At 37.2% G+C, this 13,632-nt stretch overlaps 1 protein-coding gene across 1 annotated transcript in view; it reads right to left on the reverse strand.

Annotated features, from left to right (window-relative positions):
• Positions 1 to 13,632, reverse strand: part of CNTN3 (contactin 3) — a 325,704-nt gene that overhangs the window by 165,920 nt on the left and 146,152 nt on the right. The gene's annotated exons all lie outside the window — the stretch shown is intronic.

Genomic DNA, 13,632 nt, shown 5'->3' on the forward strand with positions numbered 1-13,632 from the left:
CCTCTACCTTCACGGCTCTGAGAGCGCTAGAAGCCTATGAGATCTTGATCAGCCCTTGCGCCAGTTATCAACTTGTGTGTAACAACCACCCCCAATAAATTAGAGGCTTAAAATAACAATAATTTTTTTCTTCCCAAATATGCAGTGTGGCCAGGGCTCAGCAGGGAACTCTCGTCTCTGCTCCATGTGACATCAGGTAGGGCAGCTACTTGGGACTGGAACGTTTTCTTCCCAGACAGCAAGTTGACAATGACTGTCAGCAGGGAGTTCAGCCAGAGCTGAGAGCCAAGAGCCTTGAATCTCTCAGTGGGTGGCTTGGGCTTTCTTTTGCATAGTTGCTGGGTTCCAAGAGGGGATATCAAAGGAGCACCAGGAGTATTGCCTTTTAGGACCTCATCTTTAGAAATCACATAGGATCACTTCTACTGTAGTTACAGGCCTGCCCAGATTCAAGAAGGTTGCAAAGACCCTTCCTGTCTATGGGAGGAGTGTCAACATCACATTGTAGGTTGGCCATCCTGAAAAATACAACCTTCCACAGCCTTTTTTTAATTCTCTCCTACTGTAATCACCTACCTACCTATAGGATCATTTCTTCTCAGTCTTTTTCGAAGGCTTTTTCTCCCTGACATATCCTCAATCTAGTCTTCTTCTCCATCCATTTATTACCAATACTAGTTTTTTTTAATTACAAAAATAGAAGAAAACCTCAAGAAAGATTGCTTCAGAAATGCTAAGAAAAATCTCATACATTATTGGTGGAAATGTAAATTGGTATAACTTTGGAAAACAGTTTGACAAATATCTATCAGTCTCCTTAAAAGGTCTATATACAAGGATCTTCACTGCAGCACTATTCATAATAGAAAAAGGCTAGAAAAAACCTAAATGATTCTTAATAGACACCATTATAAACAAGATGGTTAATCTGAAGCCCTGATTCTCAATCTTTAGTGGGCATCAGAATCACCTGAGATCTTGTTAAAACACTGGTTCTTGAGTCCGACCCAAAAGTGTTTGAGGCAGTAGGTCTGAGGTAGGGCCCAAGAATTGGGATTTGTAATAAGTTCCCAGGAGAAGCTTACGCTGCTGGTCTAAAGGAACCACACTTTGAATACGCTGGTCTATGACATGGACTATTACACAGTTATGGGGAAAGAAAGAGTCCTATATTCTGATATGGAACAATGTCCAAAATATGCTGAATGGGAATTGTTAAGGTGCGAACAGTCTGTTTGGTGTTACTACTCTAAAGAACCTATACTCTATATATGCTTGAAGAGTCATATAGGAATTCCTGCCTGGCAACCAAGGGTATGGGGGTGGGAAGGAGACATCCTCTACGATATAAATCTTTAATGTTTTACATGTGCGTATGCTATTTTTTAAATGAAGATCTATCGACTGAAAAAAAATAACAATACTCAACTTTAATTACTTTTCAACTGACTTACAAAACCCCTATACATCTTCCTTGCCTAGGAGCATCTTTCTTCAAAGGTACTGCAGTAGCATAAAATCTGAAATCTGGAGAATCCTAAAGGCAGCTCCACTCTTACATTTTCTTGGCAACGTATTAGAATCATGGACTCAGAATGAGGGGTACAGATATGAAAAATGATGTGTTTCTTTTAGAGCAGTAAAGTACAGTACTAAAATAGTAATGTAATGTCAGCACGTAGGACAAATGAAAACACAGAAAGAGATAATCTGCTCATTTACCATTAGGTGGTATGTGTTGTTAAAAGCACCTGATATTCATACAGGTTTCAGAGGTGGAAAGTAAACTGTCAAAAACAGTTGGGCTGTTGAACGTTTCTCTAAATAGGAAGCCAAAGACTGGTAGGAAATTTCATCATAGGTAATTTTGCATTTGCCATTAAATAAAACACAAAACTTTTAAAATTTTCCTTTTTGTGACTTAGGTTAAAACTTTTTTGGTAGATGAACATGTGTTGTTCATTTCAAATGGCTGAGAGTTTAAAATGTTTCTTTTATGTTAAAATAGCAAACTACTGAGAGTACACTTAAAGGAAAAATAAACTCTGTTTACCAAGAAATTTTTATATATACTTTGTATACTATAAAAATAAAGCAAATATAATTCTTAAGGCCAATAAACACAAAGGTTATAACTCCTTCCACAAATATGCTATGTTAATGGCAGAGTTTATTTTAATATTATTAAATACTATACTTTGTAAATTTCTATGATAAAATTAATATTTCAGTAGATAAGAGTCTATTTTACTTTAATATTATTAAAACCTGATATTTTGTAGAATACTATGATAAACAAGATTATATAACTGACTGGTGGGAAAAAAGTCATCATTTAATGTAAGAGTGAGAAAAATTAAAAAGTGTTTTCATTGTTTGCAAAAGTTTAATGTACTCCAAACGGGTAAGAGTTTTCAGAGAACAACTTCGCATTAAGACAAAATTTTACAAGTCAGATATGCATAGATGTGAACAGTCTTTCATTTACAGATAAGTAGCCAAAGTTTGTATTTATACTTTATCATTAACTATGTGCCTAAGGCAGTAAAATGGGGATAAGAGAATAATATCATTTACCTCAACCAAATGAAGTAAGACACCCCTCCCAGAAACTACCCCAACAACAACAAAAAAACACTATTCACATTTAAAATAGCATCTGTAGCATAGGGGGTAGGAGAAGCTAAGGAGCCATTCCTACCGCCCTTTTAAAATAATTAGGCCACTGAAATTAGGCTAAATGAAAACATGTTTACTTTGACTCCTTATGTTTACTTTGACTCATACTGTTAAAACTAAAAAAATCTTTTACATTTAGTGTTCATAAAGTCTGATAGAACATAAAATTCATTAAATTTTTAATGCTTTGCCTTAAGAAAACATTCTGCATGACTCAGAAGGACAGATAATACAAGACAGTAAACAAACAAGAAGGATCTAAGGAATGTAAAAAGTAAAAGCAGTGGTATAAACTATATAAAACAGAGTCAGGAACTGCTATAAAGTCCTACCTACTTACATTCAGGTCATAAATTTCATTCTGAGCTTTCTAACAATTATTAAGAAAACAAATACTTGTTGGGTTCAGCAATTCGTTATGTCCAGAAAGTTTTTGTTGTTGTTTTTTTTTTAATTCCACAAGTGAAACACAACCATACCTGATACTACACATTCCCATAAAGAGGATTCTGTTGGTATAAAGAGCAAGCAACACCCTCAACTACATCTCCTCCGGGGCAGACGACGGTGAGTTCTTCAGGGCTGTTGCTCACAGCATCTTCCACGCTGGCTGATGAGCTCTGGGCTGAACACATAACATGATCTACACCAAGACAATTTTGAACGTGACAACAGCTACTAACTAGGCCTGAAGAAGGGCAAACAGATGTAAACTGAAAATATCCCAGGCAAACTGAGATCAGTGGTCATCCTTGCTGAAATCTATCAGTAAAAGTAATTCTATAGAGATTGAGGGATGGAGTGGCTGAAAATTTGATGAGGTCCAGGTACACAGCTGTCTGCTGGAGTTAACACATACTTTATACAGTTCTAATCAGCAACGGAAATTCCTAAGCCTTATATAGTTATCAATAATAAAAGTAGTTGACATTTTCCAGGATTTACTAGGTACCTGGGGCTAATGGTTTCAGGAGTTGGCAAACTACTGCCTGAGGACCAAATCCAGCCTGCCATCTATTTTTGTTATTATCGTTTGTTATATTTAGTTGAAAATAACGAAAAGAAAAATACTCTTTGGAGATGTGTGAAAATTGTAAGAAAAGAAAATTTCAGTGCCCACAAATAGTTTTATTGGAACACAGCCAAGCCCATTTTATCTATACATGTCCTATGGCTGTCCATCGAATGCAAAGGGAGAACTGAGTACGTATGACAGAGACGAATATGTCCTGCAGAGAAGCCAGACTCAAAAGGTTCTATACTGTATGAGCCCATTTATATGACTTTCTGGAAGAGGCACAGCCAAGGACCCAGAGAAGGGATCAGAAGTTGCCAAAGGTAAGGGATATGGGAAATTGGACTACAAGGGGCAGCTGGAAAGAACGTTCTTGATTGTGCCATTGGTGCAATTGTCAACACCTGTAGATCTATCTACACCAAATGGTGTGAACTATATAATTAAGGGAGAAAAAAAATCTGTTTGGTTCCAAACCCCGTAGCCATGCAGACTCAATAAAACACAGCTTTGTGTCTTTCCAGTTCTGTTTTCTTCCAACTGGGAGCTACAGACCAGCTGTGAATCTCCATTCTCAATTCATATATCTTTCAATAGAAGAGCTGTATTTTATTCAGTAGAAGACTGCTAAACTCATCTGCCTCGTGTGAAGGTCAGCCAAAGCCCTCCTCCACTTGACTGACCTAGCACTCCACAGCCATCCCGCACTGACTGGATCCCTCGGGGCTCCTTGAATCTTGAGCTCTCTGCCTTGTAACGGAGTGTTTGTGCCAAGTTTCCTCCACAGAGCTCGCTCTCTTTACTCCATGTCGCCTCTTCACACCCTCTTGTTTTCCCAGACCCAGAGGGATCTTGCTACCACTCTTCACTCATTCTTCTGCTTAACAATCTGTCACCAAGTTCTGACACTTTTGTTTCTGAATACCTCCTGAGCCTTTCCTCTTCATTTCCAGGGCTAAGATCCCTATCCAGGCCACCACCATCAATCCATTCTACCAAACATCCCCCAAAACCGTCCAAGTGCAAACCTCACTCCCCTACTGTCCTGCTTATACCACCCCAAAGTCTTCCCACTGACCTGACTTCTTAACAAGGCCTGTAAGATCTCTGCATGTCTATTTCCTCAGCCTCATCTCTTTCCACTAGTCTCTATAAATTCTAGGGTCCAACCATAAACTTCCCTCAGGCCCCTGAATGTCCTATGCTTGCTGCTTTTCCAACCCCTAAACCTTTACACATGCCATTCCCTCTGTTGAAACTCTTCTTCAACCTTTCTACTTTTGTCTTCACCACCTATTCATCCGATTAGTCCTCAGTTAAAAGCTGCCTTTAACCTTTAAGGTAGCCTGCCTAAATGCTCCTGAACAGGATGACGCCCATTTTCATTACCTCCAATCACACTTTAAGTTAGGTTTTTTAACTTCTACTTTTCTATTTTCCCTGGAGTACTTTCAAGCAAATCCAAACAGCTCACTGTTTTACTTTAAATACAGTCAGTCCTCTGTACCCATGGGTTCTGCATCCTGGGATCCAACCAACCACAGATGGAAAATATTCAAAACAAAGTTCTGAAAAGTTTCAAAAAGCAAAACTCGAATTTGCCTGAAGCTGGCAACTATTTACATAGCATTTACATTATATTTACAGCTATTTACATAGCATTTACACTGTATTAGGTATTATAAGCAAACTCGAGATGATTTAAAGTATACAGAAGGATGTGCATAGGTTATATGCAAATATAACACCATTTTATATAAGAGACTTGAGCCTGGGGATGCGGATTTTGGTATGTGGGATGGTGTCCTGGAACCAATCCCCCTTAGATACAAAGAGACAACTGTACTGCAGTATTATGTCTAATAGCTATGACCTTATTTTTTAATTCAGTTAGCATAACAGCTTTACCATTAGTATACACAGTGTTTGAAATATTTTCTTCTAGTCTGTAGGATATATTTTCATCCTCTTCCCATTTTCTTAATTGGTGAGGTCCAATTCATAAATTTTTCCTTTTATGAATAATGCTTTTGGGGCCAAGCCTAAGAACTCTTTAGCAAGCCCTAGGTCTCAAGAATTTTTTTCCTATTTTTTAGAAGGTTTATAGTTTTGCGTTTTACACTTAAGTTCATGATTAATTTTGAGTCAATTTTTGTATAAAGTATGAGGTTTAGGTCAAGAGTCATTGTTTTGCCTATGCATATCCAATTGCTCCAACACCATGTGCTGAAAAGGCTATCTTATCTTGAATTGCTTCTGCATCTTTGTCAAAAATCAATTTAGAATATATGTGTCGGTCTATGTCTGGATCCTCTATCTGGGTACTCTATTCTATTCCTTGGTCTATGTGTCTACCTATCAGCCAATACAACAGTCTTCATTACTCTAGCTAAATATTAATCCTTAATATCAGGAATCAGAGTGATTCCTCACACTTTATTCTTCTTTTTCAGGATTGCTTTCAGAGTCTGTGCCTAGTATAAATTTTAGAATAAGATTTCTGTATCTAAAAACAAAACAAAAATCAAAATCAACCTCCCTGGGATTTTATTTGGAATTGCATTAAATCTACAGATCAATTTGGGGAGAACTGACATCTTTATTATGTTGGTATTCTAGTTTATGAACATGGTATTTTATTCCATTTATTAAGGTATTCTTTGATTTCCTTCATTAGCATTATACAATTTTCAGCATAAAGATACTGAATGTATTTTGCAAAGCGTATACCTTAGGATTTCATTTTCTTTGGAGCACCTGCAGTTGAGATTGTGTTTATAATTTTGGTTTCAGTGAGTTCACTTGTCATCGTATAAAAACATGATTGTTTTTTGTGTGAACTTGTTTTCTTTGACCTTGCTGAACTTAGGTCTAAGAGATTTTTGTAGATTCCTTTGGATTTTAGATATATCTGCAAATACAGTGCTTTTTTTTTTCTTTTTACTTTCCAATAAGTATGCCTTTTATTTCTTTTCCATGACTCATCGCAGGGGCTACAATTTCCAGTACTATGCTGAATAAGAAAGGTGAGAATGGACAGCACTGCCTTATTTCTGATCTTATGTGGAAACCATTAAATAAATGTTTAACTATAGTGGAGGTAATTCCCTTGTATTCTTAATTTGGTGAGAGATTTTATCATGTATGCGTGCCAGAACTGTTAAATGCTTTTTCTGTGTCAATTGACGTGACCATGTGATTTTTCTTCTGTAGCATGTTGGTACGATGTATTATACTGATTGATTTTTGCTCCTTCCACAATGTAAGGATACAAGGAGAAGTCTGGGTGAAGAAAATCAGTCGTCTGTGCCGTTCAAATGATTACAATATGGACTAACTGCATTTCTGTGATTTCTTTTAACTTGAACTTCTATCCCCTCAACTGGTAGTTTGACTTAGAAACTTGATTAGAGTCAAGTTATTATTTATTTATTTAAGTTAACCATCATCCATAGGTGTTGCTGTAAACTTTCTATGGCATCAAATCAAGAGGCACCTAATTCTGGATGCCGCTTTTTTTGTGATGTTAAAATTGATCAGTAGGTTCAGGTATTATCTGTTTCCCCACCTAGACGCATTAATCTCCATTACTCTGGAATTTTGGTAAAACTGCACTTTCACTTTTCAATCTATTTGCATCTAATTTGCATCATATTATTGGATACTTAAATTATCAGATAATTGCTGAGATGGCTTGAGAAAAAATATTAAGGAATAGGCATGGTTGTTACTAGGGATATTACTAAGGAGGAATATTTCAATGTGTAAAGCTTTTATAGGTGGTCAATTCCCTAATGAATATTTTCTTGTTAAAATCATTTATCGACTCAACTGTACTTCATAACTAAAAAGAATCAGATAATGACTACTTGTATATTAAGAAGGCATCCTATCTCTCAAACAACCTGTCTCCCCTTCCCTTCCATTATAATTTATCCTTCTAAATTAGAATATACCAGGCAGAGCAACAACAGTGTGGCCTTTCCTTACATTACATGTAAACTTTTCTCTCCCCTAATGCATAACAACTAAAATATTGGCTGCTGAATACTACAGTAAACTTCTCAAAGAACAAAACCCTATTTTTACCCAGTCTTCTCCAGCTATCACAGCACTCTCAATCTTCCTTTTATATGAACCCAAAAGCTAAGAATCATCTTCAAAGTCATCCTGCTTCTTTATTCATTACCCAAGTCTAGTCAACACTATCTTGGACATGTTTATCAGCTCTTTTCCTACTGCATCTATATACACACTCTAATTAGCCCTCCTTTTTCTAACCTGTTCACCTCCAAACCATCATATGATCCTGCCAGATGAAACATCCGAAAGCACAAATCTGGTCACCTCGTCAACTCTGACATTTAATATCTCTCCGTTGCCTAGAAATTAAGTCCCAAATTCCATACAATGTCATATAAGGCGTATGTCATCTAATCTTATTTCTCACCAGTCTCCTTTGTGCACAATTTACTAAAAAAAAAAAAGAAAAACACAAAAAGAAAACCTATTCCTTTGTATCCATATGTCTATACTTTGTTTAAAAAGATGGACTTCCTGGAAGTCCAGGAAACCTATGGACTTCCCTGGCGGTCTAGTGGTTAAGACTCCGCAATCCCAACCCAGGGGGTATGGGTTCGATCCCTGGCTGGGGAAGATCCCGCATGCCACATGGCGTGAGCAAAAAAATTTTTTTAAATAAAAATAAAAAGACTACTACCTAGAATATTATCTCTAAACATTGAAAGCAGTGTCAGTACTGAAAGTTTTTGATGAGCTGTGTGACACTGGCACCAACAAATAGATGGACTATCAGCCAATAAATCCCACTGGTTGGTAAAGTTTTAGAGCCATCTGGTTACAAAGCCTCAGCATTCTTTAGGAAACTATGTACTGGGCTACTTCTTCTACAATACTTCTATTGATTCCCCCAGATTTCCTTAGTCCTGTATAGACATTGAGGTAAGGATCGCATCATTTTGTTTTCAATAGTTACAGCATATGTCATTTTCCCTTTTAGTCTGTAAATGTCCTGAGGTTAAGAGCTCTCAGATTCATCTTTAATGCCCTTACTATCCCTAAAACAAAACCTGTCCTCTATTTATCTAAGAAAGACCTATACGTTTTTGAAGTCCAAGAACAACTGGAATCTCCGAAGTGCAACCTTACATAACCTTCTTGAACTTGTTAATCTCTCCCTACTCTGTATTAATGTAATTTCTTCAAATTGTTACCTGTAGATTAGTCTGTCTTTCCTGGTAAGCTATGAGTCAATTAAGGACATGGAAGTATGTCTTTATAACCCCCATATTTAGCGTAAAGAGTGGCACAAAGAACCTGCTCATAAAGGATTATTAATTTATATAAAGCATCAAATGTGCTCAGGATCATTGGTTCAATGAAGATCTGTAACAGCTCTGATCCATTAAGTGTTTGATTTTACAATGTCTAGACTTAGCTAATTTGTATATTCTGTATATCTCTTTTCTGCAAAAGACTAGAAACCTCATGAGTCTGTGCCATGTCCCTTTTGTCTCTCCCATAATGCTTAATATTTATGAATATCTGCAAATGATTGCTAGCTGGCATCAATACGATTAGATGTGAATTTCAGTTAGTAAGTTAAAGTAGATGATTAAAAGCTCGCTATGTAGGATTCTGGGCAGCTTGGAGAGGGAGTGGGGCATACCTATCGCAGTCTCCTGCTGTTAGAATGCATGGTTCTTTCTCTCATTATGAATCTGACTCCCTTCGTGAATGCCCCTATGAGGAACTAATTGGTTTTCTGAATTCCAGATTTCCTACATAAGATGTCAAATGAGTTTGCACCTCATGCAGACAGCTCACAGCAGGGACCAGACTATCTTAGAAACGTTACATGTTACCAGTTTAGAACTGTTCTGGCTGGTTTCCTGGTCATTTAGGGAAACCTGGGAAAACATGTCTTATGTTGTCGTTTTGTTCTCAGGTCAACATCTCCTGGAGAGCTAGTGTGTCTTATTCACACCTTTCACTTTCTCTCTAATGAAATGTTGCTGTTGTCTAAATAATCTTCTGTCTTGTCCACCAGCATACTTAAATCAATCTATATTACACAAGTGTTGAATCTGAAAACAAAAATCCACAGGGACATGAAGTAGTGGTTTCCAGCCAAGGGTATACGTGTCTGGTTTTACTGTTTTTATTACATTTGATCCAGTTGAAATATGTAACTGAATTTTCCCTAAGCATCCCTTGACAATGTCAGTTTCCCATTAAATCGAGCTGGGCCTTAAATGTCTTCCATAGTTCTTTTTCCCTAGGGTCAAAATCTAAGTAGTGGTTAAAGCATAGACTTTGGATGAAAAATATTAGGCTTCAAAATATGGCTCTCCTCTGGCTGGCTGTGTGACCTCATAGAGTTGTTATAAGGATTAAATGACATGAATATGCAAATGACTCTATTAGCACTGTACAAACCTATAGCAATTGCTTTACAGACAGTATTTACTGTTACAATATATCAAATATACATATGCAAAAGCTCATAAACTCATATGCTTTATTAAGTAACACTTAAAATTCTCAAGTGAATGTATTATCTATTGGCCCCCAAATAAACTTGGTTATGGGACCCAAGTTAATATATTGTGATTTCTTCTTTGCTGGAATACTCGATGGTATATGCAGATATCAGAGCAGGAGTGTAGAAAAACAATGCTAAGACATGACATAAGAAGAGGGATTTAAAAGAGACAATGACAGTAGGAGAACATGCTGACAGCTTAAAAATCAGCGGCTAAAGCCCATAGTACTTATACCCCAGTCCAGAGGAGGCCTATCAAAACCATTTACTGAAGAACCACTGAACCCAGAGGACAGTATGTGAAAAGTGCCAACTCAGGAAAAAAGTCTATCTTATCTGGTAAATCCATATTACACAACTGTTGAATTTGAAAACAAAATCCACAGAGAAAGGAAATGGTGGTTTCCAGCCAAGACAATATATGTACCATGTTCTACTGTTTCTATTAAATATGATTCTGTTGAAATTAGTAAATAGATATTCTCTAAGAATCCTCTGACACTCTCAGTTTCCTATTAAACTCAGCTGATCCTTAAATGCTTCCCAAGATACTTAAGAAAGCAGCTGGTATACGGAAGGCCCTCAGTAACTATCAGTGAGCTACCAAAATTACTTTCCCTCAGGCACTGTGTACCATTCTGGGGACACAAAGTCTATAAAACGATCCCACACAGAGTACCTAAGTGTTGCGCATACAGACAAAAGGCACAAAAAATAAAGGTCCTTAACACTGTTGTCAGGCTCACGAATCAGTTAAGGAGGGTGGTGACTGGTACCTTATTTAAGAAAGAAAAAAATAACTAGATAGTGAAAAGTTATAATAGGAAAAAGAAAAGCAAGCAATTGGACTACAGCCTCAATTAACCATCTACCTCTGAAATGGTTTTCCCCTGCTGCTTCTCTAAAAGAAAGAATCTAGAAAGCGCTGTAAAGTGGTGATTGTTTCCAAGGCATTAAGTACTTTCTTCTCCTTGTCCAGGAGCCATCTCTGCACACACACAATATATTTCTCTGTCCAAGAAAACGGTTACAGTGCAACGCTCATTTTCACCTGTGCAGCCTCCGTTCCTCCTTCGGTAACAGAACCTCTAATTTCCTTTCCAGTCACCATCCCCCCGCCCCACAACTCCTCAGTGTATCAATAAAAAGACTGAATGAGGCTTACCAATTGGTATATTCCAACCACCTGGTCAGAGTTGGTCCAGAAAAGGCAGGCCTCCTATTTCAGGTGGGTAAGGCTTACACCTGGGATCCACGTCTGAACCCTGAGGGAGAAGCACGTTCCTTTCTCCGGAGATTGCTAAGCTTGGGATTCTGGTAGCAATCCTGACATGGACTAGATATAGGATGGCCCAGAGTGAGGCCAACAGAGAGATCAGAGAAACCAAGGCCTGGGGGCATCATCTGAACCCTTGTAGTCAGTCTTGACTACAGTCAATTTGCCTAGGACTTTTCAGCTGCAGGAGCCAAAAATCCTTTTTGGAACTTAAGCCAGTTTTGATTTGAGTTTCTATCACTTGTCACTAAAAGAGTCCAAGCTAAAAGAAGTGGGGCCTGAACAGACACAGAAAGATGCTGCCAGCAGGAGAGAAAGATGGAGAATACAAGTGAGCTTGGCGGGAGGGCAAGTGACCCCCAGCAGGAACAGAGGCTAGTTAGGAAGCAGTAACAGACAACGGGAGGAGATAAACATGTTATGTGGCATAATATTCGTCTTACTGGACACTGAATTCCTTGCAGAGGAACTCAGGGTCTAGTCAAGACGAAAGGATTTTGAATTGCTGACACCAACGAAACACAATGATAGAAAAAATCCATAATTAAAACATGAATAACAAAGAAATTCACAGTCAAGAAAAAAGAAAAATATAATAATGAAATTGAGATCAATTCCTAAAATTTATGCTGTGTAACTATTATTATGCATCAGGAGACATAACTATTTTGATACATAAATTATAATATGTATAATTATATGCCTTATCATTAATATCTATTCTGAAAGGAGATTCAAGCCTAGATGAGTTGGAGGAAAATTTATCTAAAAATCCTGGGTTGAGGGGGCTTCCCTGGTGGCGCAGTGGTTGGGAGTCTGCCTGCCGGTGCAGGGGTCACGGGTTTGAGCCCTGGTCTGGGAGGATCCCACATGCCGCGGAGCGGCTGGGCCCGTGAGCCACAATTACTGAGCCTGCGCGTCTGGAGCCTGTGCTCCGCAGCAGGAGAGGCCACGATAGTGAGAGGCCCGTGCACTGCGATGAAGAGTGGCCCCCGCTTGCCGCAACTGGAGAAAGCCCTCGCGCAGAAACGAAGACCCAACACAGCCATAAATAAATAAATAAATAAATAAATAAATAAAAAAAAAAAATCCTGGGTTGAGGGAGACATTTTATTAATAAGTTGTCTACTGAACAACCTGGAGCTAAATATAGATTTTTAGGAAACATTCTTAGTGTATGCATTAAAACAAACAATAATTTGAGAAGGCAGTTATTAAAAAATGTGAACTTGGTAATCAAGGTCATAATCAAGATATTAGGAATAAAAAACAAATGTTAAAGAAATGAATATTATCTATTGACTTAAAATCATTCCATATTAGTGTTTTTGAGAAGAAAGGAATACAAATTTAGTGGGAAAGTGACAGAAAGCACTGTTAATCATAATCCTCACATATAAAGAAGAAAAATTGATTAGTGTTCACAGTGGGAAATTTTTATCAATAACTTTACCAAATCAAATAACTGAAGTGATGAAATATTCTATTTTATAAAGTAGTGTCCTTTGAGATTTTGAAATTAAAGTTCTGAAGTATAATTTATAAGCAAACAATTTTAAAGAACGATATAATGTACTCTTGAGTAGCATATTCTTTGCTTTATCACAGAAGAATTAGGGGAGACAATTCACAAAAGGAAAAAAAGTAATACTTGTATGTCTTTTGAAAATCAAATCATTTTAAAACTGACAAACAAGAGATTCCTTACCAAACACAGAATAATGAAAAGATGTAAAGTGAAGTAATATATGTTTATAAAAGCTACTTTGATTTTTAAAGCCATAACTCCAAATTGAACAAAAATAAGGGAAAGGGGGAAGAAGAGAGAGAAAAATCCTCTAAAAGAGATCATTACTCTGAAAATTACAGGATTTCAGGTATGACTTTAAAGATATTTTCCAACATCTGCAAAATAGAATCACAGCAGTATAATGGATGAGCATTTAACCAGGACTCAATTAAATAGATGCTCCTCTAGAAGAAGAAATTACAGAATATTTTTAGCATGCTACAGCAGGAGAATACAACAGCCTAAAAATTATGGTACAAGATACACTATAAAATACCATACACATATAATAGTGCCTTATCCTAAAT

Source organism: Balaenoptera physalus, assembly GCF_965194825.1.
Source record: "Balaenoptera physalus genome assembly, chromosome: 11".
Taxonomy (NCBI): Eukaryota; Metazoa; Chordata; class Mammalia; order Artiodactyla; family Balaenopteridae; genus Balaenoptera; species Balaenoptera physalus.